General features: G+C 38.1%; 1 long non-coding RNA gene across 10 annotated transcripts in view; it reads right to left on the bottom strand.

The window, feature by feature from the left end:
- Positions 1-20026, bottom strand: part of LOC137175687 (uncharacterized) — a 262964-nt gene that overhangs the window by 211138 nt on the left and 31800 nt on the right. The gene's annotated exons all lie outside the window — the stretch shown is intronic.

Consider the following 20026-nt stretch of genomic DNA (forward strand, 5'->3'; position numbering starts at 1 on the left):
ATCCTACTCGCTTTCTGAAGCGACCAAGTAAGAGGCTTAATTCTGGGCAGAGACAGAGTTATATTGTGTGTTGACGGACTGCTGAGTTCTTTTGCCTGCTTTAACGTTACTCTGAGGAGTAGTTAAAGTTTGCTGCTTGTTTAGTTGTGTTCACCACACTTGACTGTTTTGTGTTTGTCCCACTCGGGACTGCTGTGTTTGTGCCACCGTGAGTGAGAAAGTAAGTTGTTTGTCAGACAACATGTGTTACAGACTGCCATCCATACGCTGGCTCTCTGTGGACAAAGGAACCGCTTCTCTTCCCCCCACGGTCGCTTTCCTCCCTTTTCTTTCCTTCTCTGCTACTAACCCACACGCACGCGCACACATACACATACATGCACCTCTCTTACACATCTGACGAGATCACGTCCGCCATCTTGCCCAAAAACACATACACACACACACACACACACACACACAGACACATGCTCCCGCTTGCATGTGTTTTCACTGTACAACTGATGTTTTATGTATGTTTGCTTAGGTAGAATTAGATTTTAGGATAGTGATTTGTAGATCAAACCATTGGCTAACTTTGTTATCTTTGCTATTGTTTAATAAAACACTGTTATCTTTTGTCATTATTGTGTTTATATGTTGTGAAAAGTGGCTGATTGAGAGAGTCACAGCTCGAACTCAAACCCTCTCTGTTCACCTGTGAATGTTGATATCCCTCAGATATTAGCATTCTAGGTGAACTCTTTTATGAGACTACCTCACTGTCTGGTTATTGTTCCTGGTTTCTGGGTGGTGCCCTGTTATTATATATTCATATTAATAATTGTATTCATTTTAATAATTAATAATTATCTCTGACAATTATTAATGATTGTTAATGACCAGCCGTGTTCCTCCCAGATCCAACGGAAGCTACAGAATGATATAAAAAACCTCAAAGAAATAAATAATAATAATGGACCCACCCTTCAAACAGTTAAACTCATCACTCCTTAAGGCTGCTTAGAGTAACTAGAGTCATCTCCTGTCTCCTGCAACTAAGCAGCTTTTCTGTGGCAGTCAGGGATTAAGCACCTTGCTTGTGGCCACTTCAACATATGATTTCTATGGTTATTACTCAGGGAGCAGAGAGCATTACTCATTTACTTTTCTGACTGGTCTGAGGATTTGAACTGGCAACCTCCCAGTATCCTGTCTCTAGACTGGCACCACTACCATTTTTTTTGTGTGAAAACTCAAGCACTCTGTAGAGATACAGAATGAAACTAGTTAATCTATTTAATGCTTCACCTATCAAAATGTTTTTTTTATGGTGCAGTTACTTCTTTATTACTGCACAGTGAATCCAGTTCGGGCACAAATCTCTTAAAGTCTGTTTTTTTCCCAATACCATACATGAGCAAGCGCTCTCAGACACCGCCACACACAGAGAGGCGTACACAAATATGCAAACAAACACAGTCGAAAACAACTTGAGGTGGCAGACTGCGCACCGCGGGAAATCTAAGCACTGTGTGCAGAGGACAGTGTCATTCAAAGTGGCGTGAGGGAAAGCATGAATTCAAAGAGAACAAAGTTGTACCTCTAAAGATACATACAACTCTGCAGACATCGCCACACCGGTGCTTCCCCGCTGATGGACACCTGCAGCACGCAAGGGAAAAACCAAGGGAAAGCAGCTGAAAATTTGGTTTGTAGCAGCATGGGAATGAGTAATGCATGTTGAAGGCTGTCTTTGGAAGCCCTTGGAAGGATGGATGTGTGGCAGCTTGAGGCCTGGTGATCTGTCTTCCACTGTCGAGATTTATAAATACCTGAGATCTGACAGGGAGGACAGCTCCTGGATACAGACAATGCCACCCATGTACAACAAAGCATGCATGTGCACGCATCACAAAAAGAACACAACTGTGCTCACTCACGCACATGTACCCTGAAACACACACAAGCACATAGAATAAGAAGTGTAAATACCTACAAGAAACACCTGCACACAAAGCCAGAGAGACACTCTGCTCAGAGGCAATTTTTATTTTAAGACCACATGCTTTGAGACAATTTTTCAGAGGAGATAGGGTTCAGTCATTGCAAATTGACTGATCAATCTTCATAACTGCTCTTGGTACAAAAACAGATGTTTTTCCCTCCTCTCCATAGGGCTGCTGTTAAAATGAGTTCATCCTTATTCTCCACCAGCTGCACTCAGATTTAAATCAAGTCATTTGTTCCCTTTTTTTAAAAAAAAAATAATTTTGGGTCAGAACAGTCAAAGTCAACAGTCTTCTCTAATGGTGGTGCTAATATATTTTATGAAATCATCAGTTGATCTAAACTAATGATGTGGCACAAATTAAGAGAAATAATTACACTTTTTTTTTTCTCTCTCATTTTTGCTTTCAATGTGTCAAAGCAGTGGCCTAGTTGTCTCATCAGTGTCATTGCCAATGTCAGTGTGATGGAATGAGAAAGAGTATGCTAAAATAAGCTTTTTCCAAAATCAGCCACTGACCAAACTGCACTGCCAAAATATCTGGCATACCATCAAACTGCTCAGCAACACACTTGTGGGCTGACAGGTTGAGTGGTTGGATGTTTGAACTTTGATAAGTTTGAAATTGGTGTGATATTTTTGCTGACTTAAACAATCTATGATCTTCAGTCATTTAGAATATAGCAGCACTAAAGGAAATCAAAAAAATAGACAGTAGAAGTTTGAGCACAGAGGACAGCCTTAACATACCTGTTATTTCAGAGAGCTGATTTCTATTTTGTCTCGGGGTATGCTTCTGCATGAGTATGCGTTGTGCTTCAGCTTCCTAGAGTATTAGTTATTCTTACCAAAAGCTGTTTAAATTCAAGTCATCATGCCGACATTGCACACACCGACCCCGTACCTGAACTAAAAGAAAGTCTGACAGGAAATTAAAAACTAAGCTGACTTCAACAAATTATCTCTTTATGCTGTTAAAAGTACAAAAATGAAATACATCAAGGTCAAACTTAATGTTATTGTACCAGGAATAAGTTTGTATTGTAGACAGAAAATCAAAATTTTCACCGTAAAATCCAAACAAATAAGTCTAAAAGCAATCTCTAGAGGCAGCATTGCTCATTACGTCCCATTAAGTGTTCAACTGAACAAACGACTTTCAGACAATTTTTGCAACACTGGTGAACTGTACTAACATCCAAACATCACAACCCGTTGATTCAGAGAAGAGCTGCTCACCCATAGCATATGCAAAAGATTCTCCCACCTCTGCATGCAGTTTTTACCATAAGGGGGCAACATCAGCTCTGCGTGAAAAAACATCCCTCTCATTTATTGAATGGGGGCAGTGTGTTGACGCAGCAGGGATGCCACCGCAGAGGGATCGGCAAAAAAACAACAACACTGCGGTCATCCGGCAAAAAAAGTTAAACCAGGCTCAACTTTTGCTGTAACGCACCCCTACATCATCCAGGAAGGTGCTACCTTGGCCAATCACATACATGCAAGCGCACATTCTTGGTGAGAATTTTGTCATACTCGACCTTGTGATCATTGCGATGAAAGACAACAGTTGCTGCTGTGATAATTTTCCAGAGTTGTAAAAGTCTGCCTATGAGTATTATAAAACTCTGTGCAATGTTTTGGCTTCTGATAAACCTTTAAAAGATCGATACCCCTCACATATTTTCCCATTCAATATGAGGCTACAGCTGGCCAATTATGACATCTGCTTCCAGCAGAGGAATGGTCTGGCACATAAACCATGATAAAACTGCAACTTGTTGTTTTAACAATTAGGTTTTAACACATTAATTAGTGAACTTTTTGGGTGCTGGTAGGTGAATTTTTTTTTATCCCTCAGACATTACCTGTTTAGCTGTTTCCAGTCATTATGATAAGCTAAGCTAATTGACAGTCATCATTTCCTCATGCTCAAAAAACCTTAGGCGGCCAGGGATTGAACCATCAATTCTGCATTTGATAGATGACCCTGATTTGAGCTAAACTTCTACAAATGTATTATTAGCTGTTTTCTGCTGCGTATTCCTGGAGTTGCAAAGCAAAGCAAAGAATGGGAAGAGGAAGTTCTTTTCTGGCGAATGTGTTGTGTCTTTCGTCTGCAACAACCTGCTGCAGGTGTACATTTTACAGCAAGCATGCAGTTGCCTTAAGGGATGGAGAGATGTAGGCAGTTTGAGTGCCATTAGAGGGTGCGTGGGTGGCGGTAGGTGGGGTGCCATTAGGGCAACCTACTGAGCTGTGCAGTGAGTAGATGGCCTGGGGCCCTTGTGTCAAACCTGTTTAAAAATGGTTTGGCTTATTCACCCTGTCCCCTCCACTATTTGCCCCGGCTGCTTATAGCCAAGTGATCTTTTTCCTCCCACTCCACATCTCACCGTATCAAACTGTCCCCTGCAGTTTATTTTCAATTCCAGCACAGTGGGTGTTCTTTCCGTCTATTATCATTTTCTTCAGCTCCTTTTTGGACAGACTTAGCTTCTTCTGTCGCTAGTTGAGAATGCCCTTTTTTCTGTTGAGGAAACTTTCAATACCATCAGTTATCCAAAGATTTTTGATGGAAAACTGAACTTTTAGTGTGAGAATTGCAATGTCCTAAGACTTTATATAGGCAAAAATGCAATGAGAGTGTTTTGCAAGGGCATTTAAGGTCCATAAATTCAAAGTGGGATTGTAGAGCCTCTTTAGACTTCTGACACAATACAGTACAACTAAGATTAACAATGGCAGCTGAAAATTCACAAGTCAGTTCATATAGATTCCAACCAGCAACTATCAACTACAAAAAATTGCATTTACTAATTCATTGACTGTTAAAGATGCCAAGAACTTTACTTTTATGATCCATCAGCACCAAGGTGTAGGTGTGTTCAAGAATGTGTTAGTACATTGCGGAGGTGCATGCACAGGACTGAACATATGAGGTACAAGTAGTTCCAGGAAAGCTGTGCATAAACTGTGGTATAATAAAGGTCCAGAAAACTAATCCGTGTGGAAACAAGAAGATAAACATGAAGCAAGTCCAAGTTTATAATTGTAAAAGATTTGAGAGAACTGACAAATTTGTTAGCTATAAGAAGTGCAGACAAACAAATCAATTATGTCCCCGAAGGCCAGAGACAAAGAAAACAAAGAAGAACACGGAGACGCAAAGGACAGTAACAGTAACAGTTAAATTATATTCAGCTAAACATAGAAGAAAATGCTGTTGATGCAGGTATCAGTTGAACATAAAGGGAAACCTGTTGAAACTAAAGTTGAATCACTTGACAAGAAAATGGAATCTATTATCACTGATGTGGACAATCAAGGCGTGCGTATTGACTCACAAGAAAAGAGAATCAATTCTTTGGAAAAACAGCTTGAATACTTGGAGGATGAGTTGGATGCTCACGAAAACAGAAAGAGAAGAAACAACATTCGAATCCTCAGTCTACCAGAAGGGGAAGACAATTTAACAGAGTATTCGGTCAATCTGATATCAGTAGAATTAGGGGTGAAAATAACTTCAGTGGATTTGGAACAGTGCCACAGGATTGGTGTCAAGCAGAAGAAAGCCAAATATCCATGCATGATAATGCTGCGGGTGTGGGTGGTGGAGTGAGTAGGAGATAGAGTGCGTGCATGTGTATATGTGTGATGAGTATATGTGGAGAGGCAGTATAGTAGGTCAGGAAGGGATGAGGGTGAGACAAGCGTGGGGTGCATATAGGAGGAGAGGTAGAGAAAAAAGAGAGAGAGGAACAGGAGAAAGTTTTGAAGAGGTGAAGCGTGGGGAGGACAGTGAGATTTAGTCAGTTGGGGAGAAAGAGAGAAAGCCCAACAGCCAGAATGAATGCTGAAATAAAGGGCCTCTTTACTTTTAATGGAATAAATAAATAAATTCGATGTGGAGAAGTTTATTGGGGAAAGGGAGAATGCCCCCGCCCCCACTCCACCCCACCCATTTTCTTTTTTTTCATTATTTTTTTTATTAATTTATTTTCTGGGGGATGGTTGGAACTGTACATGGATATCTCCCTAAAAATAGCAATATTAAGATCTGCAAGATTAGGAACTGCGGGTGAAAAAATGAGAGTTCAAAGACCCTACAAAGGCAGTGCGTCTTACCTTTATTGTACTTTCTGTTATGTTGTATGTATGTCTATTGTTAAAGGTCTGCTCAACATCTTTATTTCTAGTTGCAAAAAAAATCATTCAGTCTGTATGAACTTTATTGAAACACCAATGTAATTGTATTTAAACTGGTATATATGAGATATATTAGATTCTTCATCTGTATTAACTAATAAATCCAGTGAATCACACGGAATGTCCATGGTTTATATAATGGTACAATAAAACATAAGGCTGTTGCACACCTAAAAAGTATTTCTTCCAATGTTGTTTTCCTACAACTTCATTTAAAAAAGGGAAAATTGAGTAGTTGAAAAGGGAGGGGGATATTTGGGTGAGAGAGGCTTATGCCGCTACCAACTGCAGAAATAGTAGGGGAGTAGCAATTTGATCGATAAAAATATACCCTTTTCGCCGATAGCACTATGCAAAGATCAAGATGGCCGTTTTTCCTTATTTTAACTTGTACTTTACACAGTGAAAGGTATACATATCTTTGTATATACCTCCAGGAGAAAATTCAGTATTTTTAGATAAAATTAAGAATATACTAGATAATAATCAGACAGAAATTATAATTATAGGAGGTGACTTTAATTATACTTTTGATAAACTCGACCAGCGTAGTTTTAAAAAAGGTTTAAAGACCCTCCAAAAAAGGTTGAAATATTTTATTTCAACAAATTATTTAGACAATGCATGGAGCATGCATTATTATTTCCAACAACAAAAGAATATACTCATTATTCATAGAGCAAGAAGAGCTAAGCAAGAATTGATTATGTTTTTATTTCAAAATCTGCACTCAAAAATGTGTTAGTCTCAAAAATTTATGAAACTGTGATATCAGATCATTCTCCAGTATCTTGTTATATTGTGCCAACAGAAAATAAACAGTGATCAAATATGGAGAATCAATAGAGCACATTTACAAGATGCAGTTTATAAGATATGTTAATAACAAAATAAATAACTTTATTTCTACAAATCTGGAGGAGGAACAAAAGGATAAACCAACTCCCAAAATAATTTGGGATGCTTTTAAGGCATACATTAGAGGAATGATAATTTCCTTCTCAGTAAAGACAAATAATTAGATTCACAAGTCAAAGAAGAAGAAAGATATATTACAGCTTTAGAAATGGTGCATAGAAAATCTTTACAAGAGTTGGATAGTAAATTGTCTGAACTGAAACAAGATTATGAATTGTTACTTTTAAAAGAAGGCTGATAAATTTAGATCTAATTCAAATAAAACTTTTTATTTAATAACGAATAAACCAGGTAAGCACTTAGCAGGTCTTACAAAATAAATACAAGCCGAATCAACTATAATTCTGAAAGATAAGGATTCATATGCATTAATAAATAAAAGGAATAATATACTATAATAATATCAGCTGGCTCGAGTGTTTGAGATTTCTGGTTAATTTTCTGGGCTATTCAGAAGAACTTAATCTTAAACTTTATCATCTGGTATTTCAGTCTATTATATCGTTCATCAACTCTATTCAGTCATAATTCTGTACAGTCAACAATTTGCTGTCTGCATTTCAGCCAGCAAATGAGGAAAAATGAGAGAAATAACCATCATAATAATCAATATCTTCATGATCCACCTTGTTCAAATTATGGAACATTATATCATCTCCTGCCATACTTATGCAGATGACACACAACTCTACATAACAGTGTCACCACATGACTACAGTCCTTTACAATTGCTGAATAAGTGCATTGAACAAATCAATGAGTAGATGTGCCAGAATCTTCTATCACTGAACTCAGAAAAAAATGAAATAATTGTTTTTGGCCCCAAAGAAGAAAGATTAAACGTCAGCGATTACCTTGACTCCATGACACTAAACCCTACAAATCAAGCCAGAAATCTTGGTGTAGTTATGGACTTGGACCTCAATTTCAACAGCCACATAGGGACAATTCCAAATTAGCCTACTAAAAACATAGCAAGAATTAAAGGATTTTTATCTAAACAAGATACAGAAAAACTAGTTTATGTGTTTATTTTCAGCAGGCTATACTATTATAACAGTTTTTTCACAGGTCAAAAAATAAATCAGACAGCTGCAGCTAATCCAGAATGCTGCTCACTGACACCAAGAAAATGGAGTACATTACACCAGTCCTTAAATCACTGCACTGGCTTCCTGTGTGTCAAAGGATAGATTTTAAAATTGTATTACTAGTCTGTAAGGCACTAAATGATCTTGGGCCCCAATACATTTCTGATTTGTTTGTACGTTATAAAGCACCCAGACCCCTCAGGTCATCCGGGACAGGTTTACTCAATGTTCCAAGGATCAAAACCAAGAAAGGCGAAGCAGCTTCTAGTTTCTACAATCCCCACCTGTGGAACAAGCTTCCTGAATGAAGGTCTGCTAAAACTGTCAGTTCATTTAAATCAGGGCTTCAAACATGATTGTTTACTGCAGCTTTCCAATAAATTAAATACATAATTTCTTTTTCATCTTTAACTATTTATTTACTTGTTTTTGTTTTTATTGCCTTTTAAATGCAAATTTTAATGTATTTTTGTCTTCATGCTTTTAATACCTTTTAAATGCAATCTTAATGCCCTCTTAATGTCTTATTTTCAATGTATTTCTATGCCCTTGTAAAGCATTTTGAATTGCCTTGTGTCTGAATGGTGCTATACAAATAAAATTGCCTTGCCTTGTACACAGCCACATTTGATTCCCTAGCATTCTCTCTCTGCAACAGCTTTACAGTGGTTAGCTTTTTTTACTTGATAACTCAGTGCTTTTTAACCATTCAGACTGCACTGCACCGCATCCACAGCAGCACTTTAATTAAACTTGGCTACTAAATTGCTTACAGTCTCCCAAGCCATGTGTTCTCGTTACCACTTGAATACTCTCCAATTTTTAATATGAGACCTTGGTTTCTCTCAAATTATCAAACTGTTTAAATGAATGAACAGTTTTTTGTATGTTCTGTGCAGGTCATATGTTCAAGTCCTAAATACACTATCTGCATGCCACAAAATGAGCTAGTGAGATATAACTGTTTTATGAGTCTATACAGAAGACTAATTAACTTTAAACCTGCAGTGTGTAACTTTTACATATAAATGAATGTCCATTCAAGCCCTTGCCAAACCAGTTCACACAAGGCTGATTTAGACTATCACTGCCAGATAAATATCTCTGTGTCGGGTTTGACATCCCCGCATTGGATGAATGCATGAAGGCAGACTTCCCCCGGCTGAGCTGGTTAACTTCCGGTTAACTCTCTGCTAACTTGAATTGGGATAAAATAATTTAATCGTGTGGCTCTTCTAGACTTTCCAAATGTTATCAGACTGAATGGATCACATTCTGATAATGAAACGAGTCATTTTGCAGGGGTTGTGTGATGCTCAAAACAATTTATCTACTGTTTTACAGCTGCAACAGAAGAGACAGAGTAGGCTACGGCCTGTGACGTAAGCATGTGTCAACAGTGTTTTTTATATTTACACTCACTGCCAGAAGGGGGAGACAAAAGTCCCACACTCCAGGTTAAAAAATGTAACACTTAACAATCATAAGCAGTATATAAACCATTCATAAATGTTTTATAACACACTATACATATCTGAGCGCTTATTGATGTTTTTGTCAAAAACTATCATTTCTTATGGAACATTCATAACTTAAATGCTTGATAACAACATAATATAACAGAGATGTTATTAAAAGTAATCACAGGGCCTCCTGAGTTTTGAAGACATGTATAAACTGTTAATAATACATTTGTTCATGTGCTTAATCATACAGCTTTATCAGCTTTTCTTTCAGTTGAGAAAGTTGTTGAGAAATGCATTAAAAAACACTTAGCAATGTGTGTAACAAAATTATCTAAGCTTACAACTACATTAGAGTATTTTATAAACCACTTACAGTAAGTATTTATGCACTACAAATACATTAAAATGGGATGTATCTAAGTGTATCTGAAAAGATAAAATCATGGCTTATGGAATTGAATAATACTAAGGGAGGGAGAAGCAGATAGCTTGCATTATATTTATTTATATTTCACTGTGTTTATTATGACAGTTTTGCAAAATGGCTCTTTCATGTTTCCTCCATGCTTTGCTTTGTTTTTGTTTTTATTCCTGCACTTGCTACACTTCCTGCGGTGCACAGGCCTACCTCTTCAATATCCATAAGCCACACAGTAACACCTCCAGGCATGTTATTTTACATGTTGACAGCCTTGCCAAATCTCAGATGAACCTTGAGATGTGAACCCATAATATCCTATCCCAATCACAGAAATAGCATACAAACAGATCAAGATTCTCAGCATCAAGGTCCTGCATCTAAATCAGTCAAGACACACACACACAAACGCGCACACACACACACCACAGGGGCACACATATCATCTATTGTTCCAGGGTAAGATGAAATCTGCAATCTGTGCACACAGGCCCTCTCATACTAAATATTTCATTGACAATAAACATAGCTGTGATTGATGTGAAGCTGAGACAGTCAAAGAGAGGGAGGGCGGAAGAGAAAAAAGAGAGGGAAGGAGATAAAAAAGGAAGGAGAAAGGTTAAGGAATAGAAAAAGAGAGACGCATACTAGTACACATCTGGATTCTGCTCATCTTGTTGCTACCATTATTCAGGTTTAGAGGTCAATGCATGCTTGAAGCAAGAACTCTTCTTTAATTTTACACATCAGGACTAGACCTTGTTTGTAATGAGGCCCTATGACTCATACCGCTTGCCACGTTAAAGAGGGGGCGGACATTAAGGTGCTGGAAGTGAAGGCCAAGCTCTCACTCCTCCATTGGGCAATTTAATTACTGCAATCAGAAGATCAAGAATCACCGGAAATGACTTAAGTTACTCCACAATCCCTCTCCATATATTATGAAACAATATTTTACAAAGCTCTGAAGGGCCCCCTTCCTCAATGACTATCTTATTAAAGCACTTTTCCCCCGCTCTCTTGCCATAAACGGGCCAAGAGATGGCAGCTCCTCTGAGACAAAAAGGCTCAGAGATCTGGGCTTTATCCCTCTCCTGTCGTCATGGTCATTTTAAAACCAAGGTTGAAATCCCCTTTCGCTCAACAGTACAGTAAGACTTGTGAATAAAATATAGGGATGAACAGGAATAATAACACAGGACCCACAGTGTATTAATAGAGCTTTTGCATTCATCTGTGACTCCGAGTCATCCTCTTAAGACTGGACACAATTAAAGTTTAAATGAATTCTTTGAGGAATAAGCACTTTTATAACAGTCTGGTGAAGAAACAAAAACTGGTGGAAACACCTAGCATGAGGGATTAATATTAATCGTATGTCAGAGGGGACCAACCTGACTGGTGAGAGAAAGAGATTGTTCTGGGTGTGTGCAATTGACCTTTTATGCAGTTTACAATGATTGAACAGTGGCATTTAGCACTAAAAATACATGGTAATTTTTTAAACAATGGTTCTTAGATTCCACACGGAAGTCAACAAATGCAGGCCTCTCATTTCTAGCCGACGACCATGAATTTTGCTAGCCGAGTTGATGACTGTTGCTAGCAGATTTTAGCGAGCTAGTCTAACCTAAAACTCCATGAGTTGGTTGAAGCTAACACTTTAGTGTTTTCAGCGGATTTGTTTTAAAACAAGAAGCTAGTCTTGATAGCTACATACATAATGAAATGCTAAAAGACTTTGGCTAAAGCTACAAGCTAGTAAAGCTAGTTAGCCCTAGTACCATAGTACTGTATTACACATAAAAATGTAATATAAATGTTATTCTACTAACTTAACCCTTGATTTGAGGATGAGGAATTACTGATGAGTTTAGCTAACACAAGTTTGTCTGCAGCTGCTTAAGAGTAAACTTACCCAAACCAGAGCGGGACTTGTCATGGACATTTCAGTCCTGAACAGGTATTTTTTCTAAAGTAGCATGTAACCCTACAAAATAATAAAAATTAGCCAATGACATGCCCCTTTGGAAATAACTCTTGTTTTCTACTTTAGGTAGGAAGCCAGTGCAGGGGCAATGTTTGCCACTTAGAGAAGAGCAGATATACACACTTTTTAATTCCTCACATGTGTGCTCTTGTGTTTTAGGTTTTGTAAAGGCTAAAAAAGACAGAATTTCCTAGATTTAGGTAACATTTTATTAAAAGTGGTTAACAAAACAAACATTAACTATTGACATCCCCCTCCAAAGCATCCATTTATCCTTTTATTGAGCTAGCACACCATGGGAGTCCTAAGTCTGTATCATTTGTTCAATGGTTTCTAATGACCTGTTTGGAATGTAGGGCTCAAACCTTGAACAGCAGGTCTTGAACTTAAGATTTTCCTATTATTATTATTCATGAATAAGCATTAAAAAGAAAGCTTCAGACACAGCAAGTAGTTCTGGTCAATAAACACAGATGTTTATACGTGTCGTGCACAAATGAAGGAGGTAAGAGCCAGGCATATTATGGTTAGGTTTAAGCCTTGGACCTAATAGCTGATCTTGTGTACCATCATTCATCTCCATCTGCTGCAATGACAAGACTAGTATTAGGGCATTGTAATTGAATGTGAAGATGCGCTGGACATTCCCAATCCACACACAAAAGGGGATGAAAGGGGACCACCTCTACTGAGTACAGTGTGTCAATACAGCTGTCTACTGTGCATGCAAGCAATCTTCATGTATGTGTGTCCACAGGTATGTGTGTCTTTCCACGTGTGGGGAACACACCTGATGAGAAAGAGAAGGCTCAGGGCTCACCAGGGACCAATTTTCCCAGTCTGTTCCAAAGGCCTGTTCATTACTGCAAGCAGGAGGGAACAATACTCCACGGCCCGCCAACTTCATTTGCTGCCATTTTCCTTCATTCTCCCTCTTTCCTCCTGAAACACAACAGTGTGCCACCCAGACTTCCCACAGTGCACCACTGCATGCCTGTGAAGCCAAGATTGGTTGCAATGGGCTCTCCAAAGTTTCAAAGCTGTCACCGCTGCCTAGAATGTTTTCTCTCTCTTTCTATTTTTCATCTGTCATGTTTTCAAGAGTGAAAATAAAACAGACAACTTGGTTTTAGTTTTTCGCAGTATTGCATGTGGGCTCAGAGTTTCAAGTTGGCACTGGAGAAGAGAGAGGAGAGAGACAAAAAGACAAAAGCAAAAATATAGCCCGCATTTGAAGAATGCTAATACACTAAGATAGTAGCAAATGGAACTTGTCATATACAGTTAAGTGTCTGTTTCTCTATTGCACATGCATAAATATCTGCTTATACAACACAATGAATATTTCATTTAGAAAAATCCTGAAAAGATGTCACTATGCAGTGAAGCAGAAGATGGAATTTGTATTTCTGTAGAGAGACATAGCTAAACTTGGGTGGCTGATGTACAATAATGATATTATATCATGCCAATGCATGTAGCATATGATGGATCCATGCGGAAAATGAGATCTCATTTCACATTTCTTGCAACACTTATTCTCGTGCAGGAATACAGACAAATAGAAACATCAGATGGAAATTGATCCTTTGCACGAATTAGTTTTACTGGCAGCTCACAGATGGGTGTGCTCACAGCAGCATGCCGAATAAATCAGGTTTGTAATAGCCCCTACTGCAAGCATGACAAAAAGTCTAAGAGAGGCATATGGGCTCATGGAGCGACTGGTGACAGGGCATTTTTGTGAGTCAGATGCCGCCTCTTGAAAATGAAGGGTATTCAGTAAGTAAGGCATTTCTCTGTGGACCCCAAATGCTTCCTTGAACTATTTGCTTTCAAGAGTGAATATCAATGATGTGTGGGAATTAGAATCTGCACTAGAAACAAACATGTTTGAAATTGAAATGCCGGATAAGACACTGGTTCACATAGAGACTGTGGGGGGGGGGAGTTTCTCTTGTCTCAAAAATTGTGCATCTGCTTTTGTGACAGAGAGATCAAACCCCCTGGAGCTATGACTGACAACACTCATTGCAAATTGTGTTGTGTATGAATTATAGAATACGTTTAGCCTCGAATTAAATAGCACGCCAACAGATATATAAATATCTAACAGCCTGAATTGGTGCTCATACAAGTATGCATATGTGAGATTTTTTTTTTTAATTTATATAATAAGCAAGACCTGAGGCCAATTCAAATATTTCTGTCATATATATAAATATATAATGTGTTTCAGCCTCTACGTGTACAGTATATGTCATCTGTGAGCATAGTATTCGGGCATCACCCATTGTCTTTGCAAGCAGGGATCTTGAGCTAAAAATCAGCCCCTGTGCTGACTGGATGTCTGCGATTGAGTCTAGATTGTTTTCACCTTTCTGCCAAATTACTGTCATTAAGTTGAATGGCAGATATGGGGAGCTAATACACATCAGGCGAATTAGTATGCCCCTGAAGCGCTCGGTGCACTTTGTCAGGAGGAGAGGTGATGTAAGGGGGGATAAATGTTGCAGTTTCCCCCTGACCTGGGGCCCCAACATCCCCCACACAGCGACACACTGCCCCCTCTGGGCTGGAAATGGAGAATATACACTACACTTTTTCACAACTTAAAGTGTTTTTAAAGTGATGTAGGAGCAGTAAGGCACCCCAGCTCCCATATGAACAAAACATGATGAGTGTCTTTATAGCAAATTGGGTGCTGATGTAAGAGGAACTTTAGGCCTCACCTATCACATATCAACCAAATTACAATATAATCTGCATACATGAGTTTAATCTTGATTTGAATACTGTGAAAAATGGATGATTATCTAATGATAAGAAAGGTCATTAATGTAAGAAAGCACTAACCCAGTTGCAGTTTTCATTAGCATTTAGAATTCCGTTTTTTAATTTTTAACTCTAGCGAGGGATTAATTTCCCTGATATCACATCACCTCTTTGACCGTTTGACAAAAACGTTGCTGTGCATCAGGAGAATTTCAGCTGTTTAGCAATTTAATGATACCTCCGACCCGTGATTAAGTGATTTATCTGGCATCATACAAAACCTAATGCTCCATGTTTGTGTGCATTTTAACAAAACTACAAAAGATCAAAATGTTATCTTCCAGCTACAGCTGAATCTCACAAGGTTATTGATTAATTTCTCAAGAGAATAAAGAGAAATTCCTGCAGAAAGGAGTAATGGCAATGAGGGTAACCGGGGTGATGTCTTCATTGTATTAGTTCTGGTCCCTTGCCACAGCCTTTCTAACAAGGTATATATGGAGGGAGAACAGAAAGACAAAAAGGTTAGTGCTGTTTGAAAGAGCATATGTGCTTGTTAACTAGAGTGAAATTTATTCATAAAGTGCTCTTAACACACAGGTTTTTCACTAAGTGCTTCACAAAGAACAGAGGTCATGAATAAAGATGAAAAGCGAGCTGAAAACACGAAAGAAGAGTAGTTCACAAATGTTGTGATATGAGCGAAAGCTTGTGTGTACCAGTGTGTGTTGCTCCAGTTTTTAGTATAGCCTAATGTTAATATGTTTCTTAACTTGGCAGCTTATTACAGAGATGGAAGAACGATGCCCTGGAAACTTATATTGTAAATGTGATTTCTATAAAGGAGAATTCAGGGTCAAAGTCATGCCAGGATCTTTAACTAAGTGCTTGAATGAGATTGAACATGCATTAAGCTATTTACAACAGTTTTAGATAGTTTTGTAGCCAAATAATAAATCATTTGTAAGGAAATGTGTATAAAGCCTTAAAAACTGACAATATAACTTATCCCCGGACTGAACTCTGAGGGACATGCAGGTGAGAAATGATTCAGTGTATAGAGTTGAAAAATTATTCTCCTTCAGAAGCAGTAAGACTGAAATTAGGTCATTTACTTAATGTCAGTTTTGTTTACTTCTCAATTAACTGCCCAGCCCTAATTGTGGCTACTCTGATGTCATACAAAAAGAGTGAGTATTTTCCTTGGAAGTTTGAAGCCTAAGAAGCTACTCAAAAATCAGAATTTCTGGTCTCACAATTTTATTAGTCAAGTTTATTTTTACAAACCCCTTTCTCTCTCCCACGTTTTCTGTCTGTATCTCAACTATCTAATAAATACAGCAACATATTGCTGCCACCATGACAAAAACAATATTTGCACAGTTTCTTGATATAACAAGAAAGTGTTCTCGGTATTCCTTTTCTAATAATGAGAAAAACAATTCGTTATATTATTGAAGTTATGAAGAGTAAAAGGCACCTACTATTATAAGAAAACTAACAAACATAATCACAAATGTAATAAAGGAGAAACATTTTCTGATTGAAATGAGAAACATTTTCTTGTTACATTAAGAAACTGAGCAATATTTTTTTTGTGATGGTGGAAGCAATATGCTGCTGTAAATAAAGGCATAATGGCAAAATAATTACATAAATGAACAAATAGGGCCAAACTTAAACAGCAGTAGCATCGAATTTGTGTATATATATTAACATAGAGCGAGCAAGCAAAATTGAGATAAGAATACACAAACTAATAACTTTTCAATTAACACTGATGAGACATCCTAAAAGTGCTTGAAATTATATTATTATATATAGTTAATTATTAAGAGGGAAATTATAAGAAATTTGAACATCTGCAATTCTATAACACGTGGACAGGTCCCATCTACTGATTAACATCATGTGATATAGAGAAATCCAAATCTCAAGAACATGACTAAATGGACCTTAAGGTGATATTTTTTCCAAGGTTAAAAATTAACTCTCAATCTCCACTTCTAAGACAAAAATGGAAATTTGAACTTTTCAATTCAGTGAGAAATCGGAAAACTCTATCTGCTGATGAGGATCGTGTACTGTAATAGGGCCTAAAGCTCCAGAACAGCTGCTAAATGGACCTTGACATGAGATGTTTTTGTCAACACACACACTGCCCTAGTTTTTGAGTCGGATGTCATGGTGAGGAGAGACTTGTGAATTGTTTGTGTGTGTTTCCTCCGTTGTTCATGCAGAAAAGAGAAGTCAGTACTTTTAAACATAACCTATTCAAATGTATATGTTAAAATGTTATTTATTTTTGCTGCTAGATTGTCAAATGATGTTATAAAAATCTTTAGGTCACAATATCCAGAGGTGTGTTTTGTAGCCTCCAGTGTCTTTTGCTTATGGTGAGGAGGAAGGGTTTCTAGTGTTTTTCCATACATAAATAAGTGTTTTCTACTGTATCCTACTTTCTCATTCTCCCTTTGAAGAAAAGTGTTTTCTAGCCTCATAATGTCCACATGTGCAGAAGTCGGGGTCTGAAAATGCTGTGGCGGGTATGGCTGAGCTGACTGTGGGTTGTTGGTTTTGGCAAGTTTGGAAGCGAAGCAATTCTGTGAGATGTTGAAAAAAAAAAATCAAGCAAGCAAAACATCATTTGCCATGTCCACTAATGCACAGAGATGGTTAGGGAGGTTTGATTCTCTGTTTTTACCAATGATATGCCACTTGTTTTGACTAAAGCTAGTTTAGCTATGTTTGCTGATGATTCCACAGTGTATATATCATCAAACAGTGTGGATGAGTTAATGCTCTCTTTGAAAATGAAATGAAATTGATTTTGGACTGAGCAACCAAAAACAATCTAGTTCTGAATGTGTTAGAGGCTAAAGGTATTGTTTTTGGCTCAAACCATGCACTAAGGCGAGAGAATCAATTGTGCATCTCCATCAAGGCCAGCTGTATAGAGCAGGTCACTAAGGCTAAACTTCTAGGGGTCACCCTTGATGGGCAACTATCTTGGCAGAATCACACAGACAAAATAATTGGAAAAATGGGTAGACGAATATCTATTTTAAGAAGATTCTCCTTTTTCATGACAAGTACCACCTTGCAGGTTATACAAGCCTTGGTATTGTCTCATCTTGACTACTGCCCAGCAATCTGGTCAAGCATAGCAAATAAAGAGCTGTACAAGCTTCAGTTAGTGCAGAATAGAGTAGCATGTCTTGCACTCAGGTGTTCAATGAGAGGAAGCAACACATCCTCATAATTAATTCACAGTATACGTCTGAAATTCAGCCAGCAAAAAACAACCGATAGTTGCGTTTACACCATCTAGCGGCTGCAGTAATGCACTCCAGAACGACCCATAGGACTGTCTAATCAGTAAATTTCTCTCTCTTTGATTTCGTCAGATATGTCGCTCAAAGCATTTGATAAGCGTGGTCATATACACTAATGTTAGTATGTATGCATATGTGTGTATGTATTTATGCTTGTGTAAATAAGTGTGTGTGTGTGCGTGTGTGTATGCATATATATGTAAACATATAGAGAGTGTATAAGAGTATAGAGAGACGTATAAAGTCTAGATGATGTATAAAGTTTCACATGGTTTTGTTGAAATTGTATTTGGTTTTGTAATGTTTATACTGTTTTAATTGGGGTGGGGTGGGGAGGCGGGGTTAGTGATGTAATTGTTTTTATGTATGCATGTATGTGAAAGCATGTGTATACATTTATGTTCTTAACATGGATCCCAGGAAGAGTAGCTGTTACCTTAGTTACAACTAAAGGGTATCCAAATAAACAATAAAAAATAAACTTGCTATAATTACTGGCATCATGGTATGTCAGGTATGGTATGGGTGTTAAGAGATGTGTCCTACATCAGCATGTCCTGGGTTCAAGGACCAGTGTGTAGGATTTAGTGGCATCTAGCAGTGAGGTTGCAAATTGAAACCAACTGAATACCCCTCCCCCTCCCCTTTCAAGCATGTAGGAGAAACTACAGTGGCTGCGAAACTTGTGAAAAACACAAAAGGCCCTCTCTAGAGCCAGTGTTTGGTTTGTCTGTACTGGGCTACTGTAGACAAATGGTGGTGCAACATGAATCCCCCTAAATCTTACACAGTGGTCCTTTAACCTAATCTACAAATATGTGAATTCTGAGAGCAAAGGGCTATGTGGATATTTTGTTTGGAAAAGGAAGAAAGGGGTCCATTGGTTAAATGCTCCCTGGAATAGATCAAGCTTATTGGATATCATTCATTTGAACTAGGAAGAAAGGGAAACCACTGGCTCTATCTTGTTTGGATAGTCATGACAGAGGTGGATACCTGAACAGACCAAATATCAACAGCTTTGCTCCAATATTTAAATCCATTTCTGCCTAACACACCATGTGTTGTGAGAAACTAGTAGAAGAGTTTTAATTTTATTTTATGTGTAATGCAATGGTATTTTCAGCTGCAATGCAAATGTAAATCTCAATTAAAATAAGTTAATAGATAAATTCTTGCAAGACAATTTTTTGATTTGCAAAACTGTGTGATGCTTACGCCCAATGCCCCTGTGAGCCTGAACAGCAATAACCTGATGTAGAAAATTAATTGAATTAATGGATGAGTGAAAAGTGTATGATTCTAATCTATGTATGCATCCATGCATGTGGGTCTTATATCCACTAAATGTAGATGAATATCACCATACCTTGGCTGATTAGCATAATTGGTTCTATGTTTTGCTACAAACTATAATGGACTGTCTGTCTGCCCTTGTATTCCTTGGCTCAGCTCAGTCCACCTCATCCCCAGCTGAACTAGCCCTGGCTCTATATGTCAGCCTGAGGGGCCTTGTTTGTGGATGTGTGTGTGTGTGTGTGTGTGTGTGTGTGTGTGTGTGTGTGTGTGTGTGTGTAGAGTGCGCATGTGTGTGTCTGTCCTACCTGGCACAGTGCATACAACCCCTAAGGACCCTTCTGTGTGTGGAAATGTGTGTGTGTGCTTGCATCACTCCAGCTGTCTCCTCACATCCATCCATTCTCTGATGACTGAACTTCACAGTGAATCTCTCTCTCTGAGCTGCTACCTTTAGGGCTCCACCCAAACAGACACACATTTCAAACAATGCTTCTTGGGACTGTAGCCAAATCACGCAATGAAAAGTGGAACT

The sequence above is a fragment of the Thunnus thynnus genome, chromosome 23 (genome assembly GCF_963924715.1).
Source record: "Thunnus thynnus chromosome 23, fThuThy2.1, whole genome shotgun sequence".
Lineage (NCBI taxonomy): Eukaryota > Metazoa > Chordata > Actinopteri > Scombriformes > Scombridae > Thunnus > Thunnus thynnus.